At 40.9% G+C, this 17,609-nt stretch overlaps 1 protein-coding gene and 1 long non-coding RNA gene across 3 annotated transcripts in view, besides 2 other annotated features; both read right to left on the bottom strand.

Moving 5' to 3' along the window:
* side-VI (sidestep VI) overlaps positions 1–8,256 on the bottom strand; it is a 77,795-nt gene extending 69,539 nt beyond the window's left edge. For both annotated transcript variants that reach the window (NM_001043240.3, NM_001170115.2), the window contains exon 1: positions 7,288–8,256. The gene's annotated coding sequence lies outside the window, so the exon portion shown is untranslated. The remainder of the gene's footprint in view (positions 1–7,287) is intronic.
* Positions 8,257–10,358: 2,102 nt separating this feature from the next.
* On the bottom strand, positions 10,359–10,970 carry lncRNA:CR45561 (long non-coding RNA:CR45561). Its single transcript, NR_125138.1, has one exon. It is a non-coding gene; the product is annotated as a long non-coding RNA:CR45561 (long non-coding RNA).
* A 4,848-nt stretch (positions 10,971–15,818) lies between these two features.
* Positions 15,819–15,859: a mobile genetic element.
* Positions 15,860–17,382: 1,523 nt separating this feature from the next.
* Positions 17,383–17,609: part of a mobile genetic element that runs on past the window's edge.

Below are 17,609 nucleotides of genomic sequence, written 5' to 3'. Positions count from 1 at the left end.
ACTTGCCGCCGCGCACTCTCAATTGACATTAATGACTGGGCCAAATTGTCCTAATTGAGACAGAAGGTGTTGCGACGGTGAGTTTTATAATTAGCCCCAGCCATTCACATTGATTTGCCTGGATCAGAGATACAAAGTAATGCTGCACTGAGCACTGCTTGATCCTCATCCCGGTCACGTCCCATCTTCAGAGGACATGTCACCGCATAAGCAAGTGAAGCAAGCGAAGCACTCAACCGGCGGACTTGACCTTTGCCTTTGACAGCAGCGCCCCTTCGAAAAATGGCTTATATAAAGTTGGTCAGGGCAGCATATCAGGATAAAACACTCTATTCCCCAATTCTTTTGCCTGCCTGTTGTTGGTGTGTGGATGGGCCAAAAATGCGTTGAGAATATAAAAGTCACGTAACTGGCTGTCGTTTCCTCTAGCGCCGCACACGCGCTTCACCCACACCAACCCATCAGCACACCATCACACACATACGTCTACATCTACATCATTACCCGAAAACTAAGTCCTGGCATTAGCATTTGTTTGTGTTCGGCTGCTTTGATTACGCTTCGATTCGAAAGCTAGGTAAAAAACTTTTACCAAAACTTTTCTCTTCACTTTTTTTGGCCAACTTTTAGCTTGGCTTGCGTGTGCGTGTGCGTGAGCTAAAAAGGGAGAGTGGGTATTAGTGGGCCAAAATGACTTTATTTATGTGTATTATGAAAATATGAAGTGAAAGCCAAAAGGCGGAAATCTATAGGGGCTCTATCGGCATTAGAGCTTAGTTAGTGGCTCAAGCTCTAGACACAAAAATAAAAGGAAATGTGGAGCACATTTCACCTGGGTTGAGGCCCATTTAAATGCAAAAATCTTCTGCTTTCCAAGGAGGCTCCCAATATGAAAAGTTTAAATTTATCAGACAGTCAAATGGCAAGGCAAATACTGATGATGTTCACGGCAGACAAAAAACAAACAGCAGCAGGAATAAGGCTCTTTGGGGCCTACTCATTTTTGCCATTGGCAAGAACCGGCAACAGTCAACTTCAACTTTATTTTGATGGCGCGGTAAATTGCGGAAAAATATGTATATGCTGGCAGGAAGGGAGAGCTAAATGAACCTCAAAATACACTTACTGCAAGGCATCCTAATATTTTCAATTCGCCCGTTAAAGCTTTATTCCTTTGCTTAAGATAAATAATTAAAATATTGCGGTATGGCAAGGAAACTGCTAATGAAAATGTTGACGAGATTAAGTTAAGAAAATGAATTTAACATTTTTTTAACTGGTCATGCAGATTCCTATATATTCAATATGAAAATACTTTCTTTTAGGGTATGAATAATATCAAAAGACGACAGCAAAGGCAAAAATGATGTGCTTGCCCACAGACATTCATGCGTGTGCTGGCATCATTTTCATACGCGTCGCAAAAGTTTTGCAAGCCCAGTAAGGGCCTAAGCAGACGGATGTGGGCGTGGCCCAGGGGGTGGGAAAAGGGGCGTGGTCGAGAGAGAGGGTCGCTGACATGCAACGCGCTTTCAATTTCAGGGCCCCAGGCTAGATGCCAGTTTGGCAGAGTGTGTGTGAGTCTGGGAAATCTTTAAGCGCAGACAGGAAATATTTTGTTGCCATTTTCTATCATCTTAGCCATCATCATCATCAGCATGAACAGCAGCAGCAGCAGAAACGGCAGAAGCGGTTGAAACATTGTAGCCTCTGCTGCTTATTGCGAAAAAATCCTTTTGCAATGTCCTTGCTTTTCCACACTTTTTAGGCCCCGTCCGCTTTAGTTCTCCACGTGTGTGTGTGTGTGCGCCTGTTTGCTTTTAATAGTTCGCTCGTCCTGTGTTTGCTGTTTGCTGTTTGCTTTGCTGTCAGCGCTTCATGCGTGACAAACACACAGAGACGAAGGATCACGGAGGACATCGAGGGACACTCGACTCGAGACGCAGAAGTTTGCGTGACTAGCGCATAGAAATTATGACAGAAACCAAAAGGAACGAAAGCCGAAAACGGCAAGAAAATTCTTTGGCAATGAGAAGGACGAGCGAAAATGCTCATATTCGCGTGAAAAATTAGCCGAGCAGAGGTCAAAAGGAATCACTGATTAAAGAGTTAAGCGTTTGTCATGCCATTTTCCCCAATCCCCAGACCTATTCTGCATGCCCTTTTATCTGGGTTAATCAAATGTTTTTCTGGCATTTTCTGTCACTCTCAGTCGACCACGCCCCTGCGCCCCCTTTCATGTTCATGCCAGTGTTTGCCCAAAATGTCAAACATGTCAAATTAATTTTCATATTTGTTTTGCTTTTTAGATAATTGAATGTCTCTTTTATTTGCTCATTTCATATGCCAGAAGTCTGCTTCCGCTCATTTCGTTTGCATGTTTGTTTTGCTGTGGTTTATCTTCCTACATTTTGGGTAAGTAAATGTTTTTTTAATACAAGCAGCAAAAGTTTCCGCTCAGTCTGCTATCGATTTGTTTAAGGAACTTAAAAATTAGCAAATAAACGGAAAAGTACAGATTTGAATGGACGTTTCTGTAAGCAATTGCTTTATAAGAAGAACATTAAATTTAATTGAATATCTCCCTAAATTTAATAAAAGAAATGTTTAATTTATGAAAACATTTTTTATAATTGTCAATGAATTAGTAAGTCTACCCGAAGTACTAATTACAGTACAGAGAGAAACATTTGAATTTAAATGAGAGTTAAACGATATGAAATTAATATTTAAGTAACTATTTTGAAATGGTTGCAAAGCATGGTCACAGCTAAACAATCAGTTAAAATAAAGTTGAGCTCTATACGAAAAGCTGGAATGGCAAACAAATTGCCTAGCTTGAATGGAAATGAATAATTCAATTAAAATCGTAATGAAATTTTTGGAAAATGTATGTCAATAGTGTGTGTGCGTGTGCTTTCCAGATGTTTTCAGGTATGTCAGGAGTACAACCCAGGGTAGGTGTACTCATGTCGGTGTGTGAAGGCTAATCAAGTGGCTACCCCAGACCCCATTTGTAGAACCTTTGGCATATACATAAACAATTACACTAAGTGCCACAATTTACCAAAGGCCATAAATCAATAGTTCCAAGCAGTCGTAGTCTCTGTTTCGTTATATTAATTATTATTATTGAAATATATCTGCCGCAGTCGCACCGAAATTTCCCACTGACAATAGTTGGGCAAACAGAGAATTACAGACACTAGCCAGTGTCAATAGAGACGGGGAATCGGAGAATGTTACCCTGTCAGCCTTAAATTATAGTGTAGCCAAATTTTTGTTTGTTCTTAGCCAGTGATAACCCCAGCGAAACTGCAGCTAAAAATCAAGCTAAGCTCTTGGGCGCCTCTCCCAAAGTATGCAATGGAAATTCTATAATAAAACGAAATGTAATGGAGAGAGAGTAGGTGGTCGGGAGCGGTCTAAATAATGTGCCAGAACGGTGAGCTGGTAATAAAAAATGCAGCAAGCAGCAGGCCAAGCGGAAACGGAAATAAGCAAGCAGTCCGAAATCAGGAGAGAGAGAGAAAAAAGGACGCAGCAGCTGCAGGAACTTCATCCCGGTCTGCTCTCTCCATCCCGGTCACTTATTTCGTACACAAAGTACATATTTTACTTAAACATAAGCAATGGCTATTATTTTAAGTTACCCACGCGCTCGCTGATTTAATTTCAGACTATTATGCGCACACAATGCCAACGGTAAACGCAGAGGGAAACTGGTGGAAAACTAAAAGCCCCAAGGAGGGAAAAAGTGTGGGAGAGAGTTGAAAGTTGCCCAGCAAGACGATGCTTTTAATACACTTTGCATAACTAACTGTCAGGGCTTTTATAGTTTTACGATATGATGGTATTACCTTTTGATAGAAACGTGGCGCAACATAAGAAAAATGAAACATAAATAAATGGTTTTAAAAACAAGATATAATGTAGCTATATAAAACAAAAATGGTAATCGGGAATGCTTTCGAAACCCTATGAAACTATTGAGTATAGTTCTTGTTGTAATCCCTATACTCTTTCCTTGCAACTAGTGCAAAGTTTACTATATTCCGGGGCTATAGCAATATGCCAGTTGAGTTCTGGCCGTAGTTTTGAGCTCATGTTGCTCTTTTACTTTTTATGCTGTTGCACTCCTTCATTTTCTTGCCCCGTGCAGATTTGGGTCGACCATTTGAATGGGTTCATTTTCTGCAGCAAGTAATGCCCCATCTAAAAAAATTTCATCCTTCGGATTTTGCTTTTTATGGTACGGCTTTGCCCGCCTTCGGTCCTCCTTTAATGTTGTGTACTGGTCAACATTGAAAGTACATTATTATTCTCAGTTATTTTGTAAAACTTCAGGCAATCGTTGTCTGCTTATTGGCCGGACTGAATGCATGGCTTCATATTTTTAAACAATTTGTTCCCATTTCCAGTCCAGGCATGACTACGATTTAGAAATAAGAATTAACAATAATGAGCTCTTCTTTTGTTAATCTTCCGTATCTTATATTTAATAGTTTTCCAATCATTTATTTATACATTAATACAAGAAGACGTATAAGTTCGTTCCTCAAGTTAAGCTATTCAACCAATTATTCAAAGCCAAATTTAGATAGGTTTTCCAACGAAATTCAATCGGTCATTCCCATCTACTGTATTGGGCACAAAATAAAATCCGCAAAGATATTTGCGCAAAACCGATGCTCAATTCCCCATAAAATACAATAAAAGCGCAGGCTGTAAGCAGCTTTGATTACCGACACTCTGAACGGATTTATTTCCCCTTGCCCGATACTCTTACACTTTTTTCGAGCAGTGTACGAGTGTGTGTGCTTAGGCATTTGAAACCTGATTAGTTGTCAAGCACTTCAAGTGCCAGAGCTCTAGTTGTTCGAGACCTATGTTGGTTTGGGCTTACCTCTGCAGCTGTGTGTGAAATTTATTGTTTCAAGTTAATGCCACTTGATGGATTATTTGGCTTTGTACAGCAAAAGCTTTGATTTCAATTCTTCTTTACTTTGAAATGTGATATTCGCCAGTGTGATTTAAAGCGCTTCCATTTGAAAGAGAAGGGACGATTTGGCAAAGAGAAATACGTGCTATAAAGCATGTACTTCTTTGATCAACATAAAAAAACAAATTAAATCATTTCATTTGATTAAAGTACGAACGTGATATTCCTCAGCGTTGTTTAATTTAAAAATGGTTTTAATTAGTACACCTCAGGTCATTTGATATCGCGATTTGTGGGCTCCTGTAATGTACCCATTGGTTTTCTTTTTTGGTTTCTCCAAAACCCAATTCTTTCATACAAATAAAACCTTTAAAAATGTACTGTGATTCAGTCTTTAATTTGTATTTTTTAAATCTGACAAACTATGTAATCGATTCCTATTAAATTCACTTTTTTATGGCCCTTTTCTTCGAAAGGTAAAACAAAACTACAATATATTATCATGTTTTCATTTGAATGGCCCATATATTAGTTAATACATTTAAATCTGGTTTTTTCATATGTAATTTTGTTAGGGTTAAAGTGTAACGTAAAAATAATTCAATATTAGGAAAATGTTTATTCTGCTTATGTATATATATATATATTTATTTTCCGCTGTTCCCAGCAACCTGCTGCTTATATCGGATGTCCCAAAATTCATCTTGGATAGTTCCGCTATTAACTATTAAAATTAATTGTGAAACTTTTCACTCCGAGCTTTATGCGAGTCACACGCTTCGTCTTCCATTTGTGCTCATAAATCTCGTCTGTCTACACACACCAACTCGCATCCTTTCAGCCGTTGTCCTCAAGAGCCTGTCAACAAAGGGCCAGTGAAAGTTTTCGTGTGTCATGACAATATTTACATGCTGCATTAAACTTGCTCCCCCTGACAGGCGAAACTTTTGCAGCTGCTGCTCATGTTATTAAAGTTGCGCATACGCCAGGTTGTCCCCTGGCCAGCTTGATTTATGCGAGAAGAAGCCTTAACTTTTGGACCAGGCTTTTAATAATTTAAGCTCTGCAGAAAATCAGATCTGAGATAGCTCCCCACCCCTGATGCATCCCTGGCCTGTTGCCAAGCCACGTTGCGTTGACTGAGCCGAAAAATGCAAAAATTTCCTGCTGCCGCTCCTCGTTTCTGGCCATGTTGACAATGGCGGCAACAAAGCGCATTTGGCAAGAGCCTGCAGCCTTGCCAACACCCATACCCATAGCCACACATATACCCTTACCCATATCCACATTCACATTCACATTCACATCCACATCCACATGCGAAGACGTGCTCAGCAAAAGTGAAATGGCAACAATATATGTGCGAATGCGAATACGAATGTTACCAGCCAGCCAGTCCACAATGCAACCGGGTGCGAGACTCACTGAGTTGTATACTACTCTGCTTGCCATATATGTATGTATATAGAAATAAAAAGTAGGTTATGCACAGACAGCATTTTAATATGATTTCCATGGCTTATGTCTCCTCGGGATAGACTAACGCACTTCTCAGACTGACTAACTGACACCCCGGCATCAACAAAATGATCAAAGGCAATGGGAAATATTATCCCTGACACAATCGCAGACAAATTGTAAGTTCCACTCATCTGTGTGACCCACTTTGGCGTTGTGCCTTCAAAGAGATCAGCAGGGAATTTCAGCAATACTGATGACTAAACTTATAAAGCTTTATACCAGCAAAGTCTGACAAATGATTATAAAAAATTTATTCGCAGCTGAAGAATTTAAGAAAGCACAAGTTGTGTTCAACAGCTTTGAAAAGATTTAAAATTCCTTTAACTAATAAGTAACGTAACAAGCGTTTGGTTTTCCATAATTGTTTTACCATTTTTTGATACAATATTTTGCTGCCATTCGTTGACAACAAAATGATTCTTTAATATTAGGGAATTAGGAATGAAATTCCTAAAAGATATTTAAATCCTCCAATTTTCCTACACCGTCTTAGATTTGTTTCCAATAAAACTCTTTATTTTCATTCAATTCCGAATTATTATTACAAGAAGACTGCACTGAATTAAGCACTGAATTTATTTCTTGTATTCAGGCCTTTTGTGTGGAATTGTTTTCACTTTAATACCATTACATTTCCACATACCTCCAAGCTGAATAGAATAAATGTTTCTATTTTTAATGCTTCAACCTTCTTAGCACAATGGCCTGCATTATTATTCTTAGCATACTTTTGAGCGCTCACTTTCGTCTGAAGATTAGGTTTGTCGGTACAAAAGTATATGTACGTTTATTTTGGTAGATATTTACTTCCCACATGCACTTACCCCTGTTTCGGCCGTATTGTATCCTTTTGCTGTGGCGTTTACTCCGCTTTTTGGCGTTTTTTACGGCCTTTGTAATAAAATCAGCCCTCAGGGGTTAGGAGGAAATGGAGTTGTTGCTGCTGCTGTGCTTATTGCTTATTGCTCCTGTAGAGGGCGTGTTGGCATTAAGCGAGTTTTTATGCAGCCAGCGAGACGCACACACATCATATGAAAAGGAGCTGAAGGAGTTGGAGGAGCAGCGGCAGGCAATTGAGCAAAAAATATGGCAAAGTATTTGGCGGGTGCGAGGCATAAATTTCGATTTCGTCGGCCTTGCTTTTGCTTTGCTTCTGCTGCTAACTTTCTCGTCTTCGAATCGCCGCCAGCCGCGAGGCCAATATTTAAAGTAGCAGCCGATGCGAACTTTATTTATGGCTCAATAATGTGTATTTTGATTTATGCATTGTGGGCGCGTACACAAGCGCACATATATATAGTCGTACACTGTAACTGCGGCACACACATACACGCTCCCAATCGCACTCACTCACATACACTCACTGTATTGTTGCCTCAAGCCAAAAAGGACGCGATTTGCATAACAACACATTCAGAAACTTAACGCAGGCGTTTGAGATGTTTCTACTTCTACTTCTAGCACGTGCACTCTCGTCTCGCTTGACGTTTTTCTATTTTTATTTGGTTGTTGTATATTCAGCATTCAACAATTGCGATAACCGATTGAGATATATACTTTTGACTAGGTTGGGTGGCACTTGTTTCTTGATTTCCAGCCCAATTGCTTCGTTCGCCAGTTTGCGGATGCGGACGGTCAACACTGCGGCTACGCGATGTGAGGCGATGCGATGCGATGCGATGCCGCCCGTACGACAGCGACAACGACAACGACAACACGACAACGAAAACGAGAACGACAAACGGCGGCAACGGAGCACGACAACTACACAAATCCACGACCTTTTCAGTACTAAAGCGCCTGGCCATTCATTCGTGGCTTTGGCCACTTTTGCCATCGCCCTCCACGATTCGGATCCTTCGGCTTTCGCTCGGGTCGCGCATTTTCGACTTTGCCGAACAGTCGAATCCTTTGGGTTTCCCTGTGTGTGTGTGTGTGTGAGCCTTGTAAGTGGGCCAACACTTGCCGCCGATTCGATTTCGAAAGCCAGAACGGCTGGCAAGGGCCAGAGTATAAGAGTTTTGGTTGTAAAATCCAAAAGTCGTCTTGGTTGTCAATCTGTGGAAGCCAAGTGGTAGGTAAGCTTACCTCAAACGCTTCATGAACTTGAATTGTCAAGTTTTAAAAACGAAATATAAACTACCAGGGGCAAAAGATAAAAAAGATGTTTGTGAATGAAAAAATAAATCACTTCTTATTTTTATCTATTGATAATAATACTAAAAGTTATGAAAAGTATTCACCTTGTTGACTATATCTTGTATTAAAAATCATCTTATACCTTACTTGAAAGGATCCCAAATGTTTTTATTGTTTTTTGAACCAATATTTTTGAATATGCTGCCATGATGATGGAAGTATATCAATATGAAATCCCGATCATGATTTATTTGCGACTTTCCACTTCCCTTCCCCCCTGCCGTGGGTGTCCAGTCCTACCTCAACACCCTTTTGCCCTTGCGAACCTTCTAAAAACATATTCCACCACGCATTCCTGTGGAACCTTTTGCTTTCCCTCTCTTTTGCGTTTCCATCGAACTCACGATGTCTGCCTCTCTTCAAAATCGCATCTACCTAGATGAATGAGAGTTTCAGAAAGCGGTTACCAAGAGCATCTCGCACTTACTGCAGTTTCGCTGGTCAAGGCAGCCAGTCAAGGATCACAGATTACAATGAATACTTCACTAATGTTTGGCTAAAGTTCATGCAGTAAGACTATAAACCCAATTAAATATATAAAGTCCGTATAGGTGAATAAAAGACCAATAGAACCATTTCCGGGTTCTGGCATCGTTTTAAGAAACTCTAATGTCCTACTTATTAAACCCAAAATGTAAGCCCAGCTGAGTGATTAATTAATCAGAATTTCCTGATTGATTTCCTCAAGGTGTAGGCTAAAAAATGGCACCGCTACAACTTAACCTACACCACCATCAAAATCACGCATCACACCGCTTACAAAAAAAACTCTACTACAATGGGGTGTAAGCATGTAAGTTGACATGGGACCACGAGACCCGAAGCTCGCATCTCTCACGCTTTCTCTGAACTTTCTCTCGGCTTTCTCTGGCTCTCTTTTCGATTTCGAAAGCGTGGTTTCGCCAGACATGCGCCCGAAACCAGCAAAAAAAAAACCGAATGAATTGTGGAACGCGAAAACTTTTGCTTGGCATGAATGGGATTTTTTCAAAATTTCCAACGGTTTCACTCTTATACCACTCAAGGAAAGCTCTCGCTTTGCAAGGCGATCCACTCAAAGGATGAAGAATGGGACACATGGGTAGCACTGCAACAATTGCACAGCCTAATCTTATCAAATTTCATTTACACGCTTGGCCAAACTCTAATGGCAAATCCAATGCCGAAATGAAGATAGCACTAAACCACTTTCGTCAGCACACACACACACACACACACACTCGCGGACTCTTTTTCCTTACTTTCCCCATATATATATATAGTGTGCACATATAGAAAATGTAACTGGTGATGTTGTCAAAGTATTTGGCTCCTCCACGCGACATTCTTTGGGCCAAAATAGCGCTGGCTAAACATTAACTAAAACTGCAAAATTCCATCACTCACACACACATAATCAAAAGCCCAGGACGACACTCACACACACATGCAGTTTCGTGTGTGGTGTAGATTGTCGGTCTTCTGTTCCTACAAAATCTCAACGCTCAACCGCCAAGCATGGCATTTCATCAGGCGGCAGCAACGAGAGCAGCTGCACCAGAATCAGTCTAAAACTAATCAGGAATGGCCGATTTGATACCCATTAGTTGTTGTATTTTAGATTTTGCAATAGATGTATTGTTTCAGTTTCCTTATATCTTATAATCATTTTATCATTTATTAATTTTAATTTGTTGATTTCTTTTAAGTATAAGTAATAATGCAGTATTATTTCCAACTACCCCAATCCGAAATGAGTAGCAAGTTTAAAAAACCCTTAACCCCTTTTCCCTGGCTGGCGAAAAACCCCAGCAATGCGAGCAAAGGAAGTGCACTAAGTGCAGTGACCAAATAGCTGCCAGAGAGTCCCGAACCGGCGGCTGATCCTGCTCCGCTCCTGCTCCTGCTCCTGGGTCTGCAGCTGCTCCTGTTTTGCTGCTGTTGCCACCGCCCGGAAGTGGCAATGGTGTTGCACATGACTTTATAGCTTTTACATTAATGTGTGTGTGTGGGTGGGTGGGGGTTCTGTGTGATGTGTGTCTGTGTGCGCGACAGTTTGGCTATAAAGCAAAAGTTGCATTAAATTTAAATCATGAGACGGCGGTTTCTGTGGCCACCGCTCCCTGATGATGAGCACACACTGTCGAAAATAAATTCGGCTAATTAAATGTGTGCACTTTAAAGGGTGTTCAAGATAATTTGGTGAAAGAAAGATGAATATTCTAAAGTGAAGCTACGGCGATTTAGAGAACTAACTGCTTATCAAATATTTAGGTCGAATTTTTATCGAAATTTCGAAATTTTTCCAAAGTGAACTGAGCTGAAATGAGCTGGGCAAAGTTAGGGCCAAGCGGTGTTCAACGTTTTGTCATTAAAAGTTGAGTTGGTGATGGTGCATCGGAAAGCTTTTGGCGCTGGTCTCAAATTTGACTTCTCCTAACCGCTTAAAAAAAAAAACTAGCAAACCAGAGCCCTGCAATCACAATTAGCCCGACAACACACGCAATTTGCATGCGAATACGACGCGCTGTGAGCAACAATTACATAATTATAACGCACTTTTGATGAATTGTCATAAATAGGACTAGGCGTGTGTGTGTGTGTGTGTGTGAGAGAGTGTGCCATGGCATCAACATGCCTATGTGTGCGGGCAGGGCAACTAATTAATCAGCTTTCGTAATCAATGCTTAATGATGCAGCACCAACAGCGGCAGCACAACGGCATTTAAATGGTCTATAATTAAATCAAACACTCAATTAAACTGAGGACGAATCGAATTTGGAGCGTCAGGCTCAAATTGGATACGGTTACTGATGGCCTGCTAATGAATAGCAAGCAATACGAAATTACAGCCTGCCAGAGCCAAGTCATTGAGACCTTTTTCAACCTCTGGCGGGCGAACCTCAGATGGGTTTCACTCATTAATTAATCAAAACTTCAAATAGTAACCACAGAAACCGAACGGACTGGGCTGGAATGTGGCGCCCATCAAACTGACCAATGGGTACTCAAAGGATTGCTTTGTCCTTTGGCAGGCTAAAAAGTTATCCGTTAATTATTCATCAGGTAAGATATTCGAATGTATAAGTGCAATGTGTGGGCGGGGCATTAGAATGTTGATTTCCATCTACTTGGCTTGATAGTAATTGCCTTTGTACTTAACAGAAAATAATTACATAATTAATTTATGATAATTATCTATTGAGCAAAGAGATGCATAATAATATATACTTCTTTAAGGACATAATGAGACAGTAACAAGTATTAAGAGTGTTTCGCATTCGTTGTGCTTCTGAGAACGTTTTTCTACTCCTTTGTCTGTCCTTCTATCTTGCTTCCTTTCGGTCAAGCTGTAAATTTATTTTACCACACATTGAGATACATTCCATTGGGAGCATGGCGGGGACAAGTCTTCTGCTTTTTGGCCAAGTGGCAAGTTTACCGAAACTTGCAAAAAAGCTGGGGGAAGCCGAACTAAAAGGAAACAGCAGCACCGGCGCCGGCAACTCCTTGTTGCAGCAATCTAGATTCACAGCCAGCCGCAGAGGTGTAACCAAGTCCTTGCAACAAAAACTTTTAACACATGTTGCTGTGTGTGTGAGTCGATGTTGGTGCTGTTGCTGCTTTTGCCACTGCTTTCTAGCTGTTGGCAGCCAGTGAGGCAAGCAAACGCAGCAGCGGCAGACGGACGATTGACGATGGACGATGGGAGCCTCCTGGCCAGAACCAGGCTTCCTTAAATATTAAAAGTCCTGGCGGGAGGAGGACAAACACAGTTGCAAGTAGCAAGTGTGTGGGACAACAATGTTTTCCACTAAGAAAAATATGACAACTAGCTGAGGACAAAACGTCATTAAAAAATTTTCGATTATAGCGACAAAATTGCCATTCCTCAACTAGCTGATAATAATAAAAGTTATTAATCTTTTCTGTATGCTTTAATTCTATTTTAAATCTCTTTAGATCTAGCTTTGGCTTTGGTTTTTAAAATTATTATATAAAATTCAATTATAAGGAAGTATAGCATATAAGTATATACCAGTTAAGTACATTTTTTGCAGTGTTGGCCAGTTCTTTTTTGGCCAACTGCCGCCGCTTGTCGCACGTCGTCACTTAGGCAAAACGCAAAGTTTTCTCTTCGCAGTGTGCTGTCAGTCACATGGCCCCTCCTTTGCCCCTTCACTGCACTTTCCGCCCCTGTGGGTTTTTTCTAGATCCCTTCCCGCTTTTCACCCTCTTCAATTCTCTTGCCTGCGGTCTATGTTTAAAGTAACAACTACAACTACAAGCTGTGACGAGCGCACAAGGACACGCGTTAAGCTAAGCTAAAGTTTTGGCACACCCACACCATTGCAAACACTGTTGCCATTTTCCCTCAACACACACTCACAAACGCACAAGCACACACACATGAATACCGCGCATTTAACATAAACAAACTACACTAGTTGCAACAATTTTTTTCTCTTGCTAGCCACGACTTTCTATTTGTTTTCTCGGTTTCTTGTTTTATTTTTTAAAGGATTTTTCCACCAAGAAAACGTGTTTGGAAAATTAAAAATAGTTAGACAGGACGAACGAATAGTTCTTGCTCGTCTTCTTGAGAACACTTTTGCTGTGAAATACATTTTCGGCTAAGTTGTGAACAACAAAGGACTATTTATTTCGAATGTTACGAACTTAAGGAATAAAGTTATAATATAATACGAGTAAATACTCTTCGTCTTTTGAGTTTTTTACTAGCTCAAATAGTTTTGTAAGGTGTTTAGAAAAATGAGGGCATCAGCTTTAATATGCACATATGGGAAAACTATTAAGCAGGAGGAGCAATTCAGTTGGATAAGAGAAACTTTCACCCATTTCATCGTGGGGCAGCCATCTCCAGACATTGTTGGGGCACGTGAATTGTTTAATGCAACTATTGCCCGGCAGCTTGCACCTTCACATCACTCTAACATTTTACAGGATGCCTTGCAGGCTGTGTATTACCCAGCACTCCGAATATTCCGCCGTATGCAAAACGCACGGCTCGAAAAGGAGCATAAAGTATAGACGACCCTAGGAACGCCTGGGGTTCCGGATATATGTATATTTGGGCACATATATGTACTTACATAGATTCAACAATGCAATGGTATGGCTGCCTGGCTGCCACACAGTGTGTATTCATTAAATTTGTATAAACAAATACGGTGGGCATAAATTGCGAGCATCCCGTATTCAGTTTGCCATAACCAGCATTCAGTTGGAGTTCAAGTTAAAGTTGAAAATGGAAATGGGAACGTCTTGGGCGTAGGAGGTATCTACGGCACATTATTCTTTTGCTACCTGCACTACAAATGTATCTCTGTGTTTGTGTTTTGTTTTTACGTGTGCTCGTCTGTGTGAGAATATGTGCGGTCTAAAATAAGCAAAAATGGCAGCCTGAAAAAACAAGTAACAGTTTTACTCGACAAACAATGAAAACAACGAGCAGTCGAGAAAAAGCGAGAAAGGGAGTGAGAGCGTATAAAACAACAGCAACAAATCAGCACTTTACCTTATGTTTGTTGATTTTGTTCGTTGTTTTATTTCGCTTCACGTTTACCCAGTCCGCAGTCTCCAGTCGCCAGTCCCCACGTTCTCAGGTCCTCAGTCCCCCAATTTGCCCAGCTACCCAACTAACAAGACACAAAATTTACAATTTCAAATTGTGAGCATGTGAATTACGGATGCATAGATACACATGCATCTCCACGGCGAAGCAAGCTCACCTGGCCATCGGACACGCCACGGCGCACACGGTACAGATGTTTTAGCACCGCCAGCACTTGGCTGGCCAAAAAGCTTGCCAACCGAATGGCTGAGCTTAATGGACACTTTCGCCCACCGACCCCATCCCCTTTTCACCGCGGTGACAGGATATCCAAGAGGACGAAACCGGAAGTGGGCTGTCTGTGGGAAATCGAGAAATCGGGAAGGTGGGGATGTGGAGTCGTGGAAAGGGCAAGAGAAAGACCAGCGAACTACAACGAAAACTTATCGATGTTGCACTTGCGTGGGTGCAAGCTTAGAAAACGACGACGCGCCCGAAAAGTTTGCAACTTGCCAAGATTATAAAAATGGCGTTAAAAGCTGAAAGCCACGCTCTGGGAGATCCATGTACTCTGTCCAAAGGCGGTTTGCGCTATTCCCAAGCTAACACACTTTAATGATGGTTTTATCGATCTGCATTTTTTCACATCTAGACATCAAAATTTATTACAAACTTTCATTTATTTCTTACAAGAAAATAAGCTTTCATCTTCATGTAATCATTAGGTCTATTTTGGTCTATGCTTAATGTCATTACATTGATGTTATCGATAAAGATAGTAAAAACCATTTAATTTAATTGCCTTACTTTCCGAAATACATTGATTTTTGGGATTCACCCCTTGAATTTAAGTCTTTTGAAAACAGGAGATTGATTCTCCTTAAAATTCGACACACCTAATGGGTTTTTTTTATTAAAAGTATTGTCTCTTACACATTTCCATTTATAACTTATAATAAATATAATGAACTAAAGCCCTTTAGTATAGAGTCACTTATTTTTCCTTTTCCCACACTTACAGTCCTTGATGTATGTGTATTCATTTCTCAGCACGTTTAGTGAGGCCCCTTTTGCTGCAGAACCATTACCTTTCTAATTGAGCCCACCCACCTGATTTTACCTGCAGCTTATCCACCCACTCCGGTGGCCTCTGGCCGAGTAATCGATAACATCTAAAATCTCTTATCTTATCTCCTCGGGGCTGTCCACACCCACAGCTGTCACCTTCTGTTAAATTGTCCAATTGTCGCCCAGTTAGGCAGCTCGGTGCTCAGTGGAGCTGCCTGTTTATTCATTACATTAAATCACTGGCGCACCTCCGCCTGCTTTTTGGGCTCCTGTGCAAAGGCAATTAAATGTAATTAAACGTAAGATTAACTCTAATTATAATAAATTAAGTGCTACGTCGTTTCGGACGAAGAGCCGACTCAAGCGGGCCAAGGCAAATATCAAAAATGCAATTAAACATTAACAATTTGTTTCGCTGCAAAAAGAGATCATGAATAAAACAAAGCGACGCAGATAAAACGCAACCGAATGCGCCTAAAAAAAAAAAAACAGATGAAATCCGCTCTGATTAAAGCCGGCATTCCCAGGGCCAGTTTCCAGTATCTGAATCCGAATCAGAATCAGAATGAGAATCAGAGCCCAGAGTCTGAAACCAGAGCCGTTGGCCAGACCAATTCCATTTGCATAATCAATGCATATTTGGATGCGGCCATAAATTAACAAATAGAATTTAATTGCATACTTTTGGGGGCGACGGCGGCGCGTACACAAATTAATAATTCATTAATGCGCATTAATTGTTGCGCTGCAGCAGCATCTGAGCGCTGCAACTGCCGCGGAAAATTGAAAATAAATGCATATGCTCATTGGCCATTTACCATTTGCCATTGCAGCCCGGATACCAATGCCAATCCCAATTCCAATCCCAAACCCGATCCCCGATCGGCAAGGCCTTATAATCGCCTCAATGCTGGCAAATTAATTGCGGCCTTTGTTTAATCAGACTAAAATAGCGCATTTATGTCAGCTTCGCTTATATTTATTGCGATTTTATTTCGTAGTGCATCAGTGGTCCCCATCCTTTTGGCCATTTAAATTGCTACCTTTGTTGAGTGCTGCGGTCAACGAGCCGTTAGTGTTTTTTCTCCATTTTTTTTTTTTTTGTTTTTATTTGTTGTTGCCATTTTTGTTGCCACCGCCGTGCACATGACATGCATTTATTAAAAGCCGCACACAAAAAGAAGTCCACCGCCAAAGAATCAGCATCAGGAAAATGCGGCGAGCTGAAGGGGATGGTGTGCTGACTGACTGGCGAAATAATCGTGGGAAAATAAATATTGTATAGTACGCTTTTGTTCGAGTCCTGGGAGCCGTCTTCGTGTCGGCCAGATTGCTATAATTGTGTAATTGTGACACACACGCAAATTATGGTCGTTCACTTTAACCAGCCGCTAATGGAATTGTGATGGACAAGTGCCGGCCAGCACAATGGCATTTTCCCACAAAGAAACCATCATGCAATAAGCGACATAAAATACTTTCTAATACACCCAACGCAGAGAGGTGCAAATGGTTTAATATACTTTTCCAGGGAGCACAGGTGTTGGCTTTTAGCCGTGAAATCTTTATTGTTGGTAATAACTTTATAATAGACTTTCATTTGTATTTGTGTTTGCTTTAAACATATAAATCGATATGGGGTTTTATTGTAAACGCTTTCACAGCCCTAAGATTTATGACATAAAATTTGTAATTTTTAATAAAGTATATATGCATTAACAACACAAACACTATTGTAAGCCAAAGTAAGGCAAGTCATGAGTCCTCTTAAATTGGGGTCATGTGTGCGTAGTGTGAAATGCTGAGACGTCTGTGTATAAACAATTTTTAAAGCAAGCTGCCCACTTAACGGCGCACAAAACAAACACCACCCACTCGAAGGACGAAGGAGCAAGGAGCTGAAGGAGTGATGCCGGGGCAAAGGGCAATCCCGAGATCCATTGACAGGATGCCCAGTCTGCTGGCATGTAGTCAGCGGCGGGAAAAGCGGCCCAGGCAACTGCGCCCCATGAATTCAATCAATTTTAATGCAATTTAAATTGCATTCTCCTGTGAAAACACACAATGCACCGCCGTCTACACACACACGCACATGTGTTTTTTTTTTTTTTTTATTATTTGACTTACGGTAGGAAAATTAAAATCTTCTAAAGATACCACCTACCGTCCGTAGGTGGCATGCACGATTCATAAGCCCTATTGGAATTATGCCTACGTACTAAAACAAAAACCTCCGCGTGCTCTACAGTCCTTGCTCGCTCACCGGGACTGCCAGTCAAGGTATGACTTCGGTGAGCAGGATGTGAGGCCAGGTCGCACTCCCT

The sequence above is a fragment of the Drosophila melanogaster genome, chromosome 3R, assembly GCF_000001215.4.
Source record: "Drosophila melanogaster chromosome 3R".
Lineage (NCBI taxonomy): Eukaryota > Metazoa > Arthropoda > Insecta > Diptera > Drosophilidae > Drosophila > Drosophila melanogaster.
This window is presented reverse-complemented; position numbering and strand designations above follow the sequence as displayed.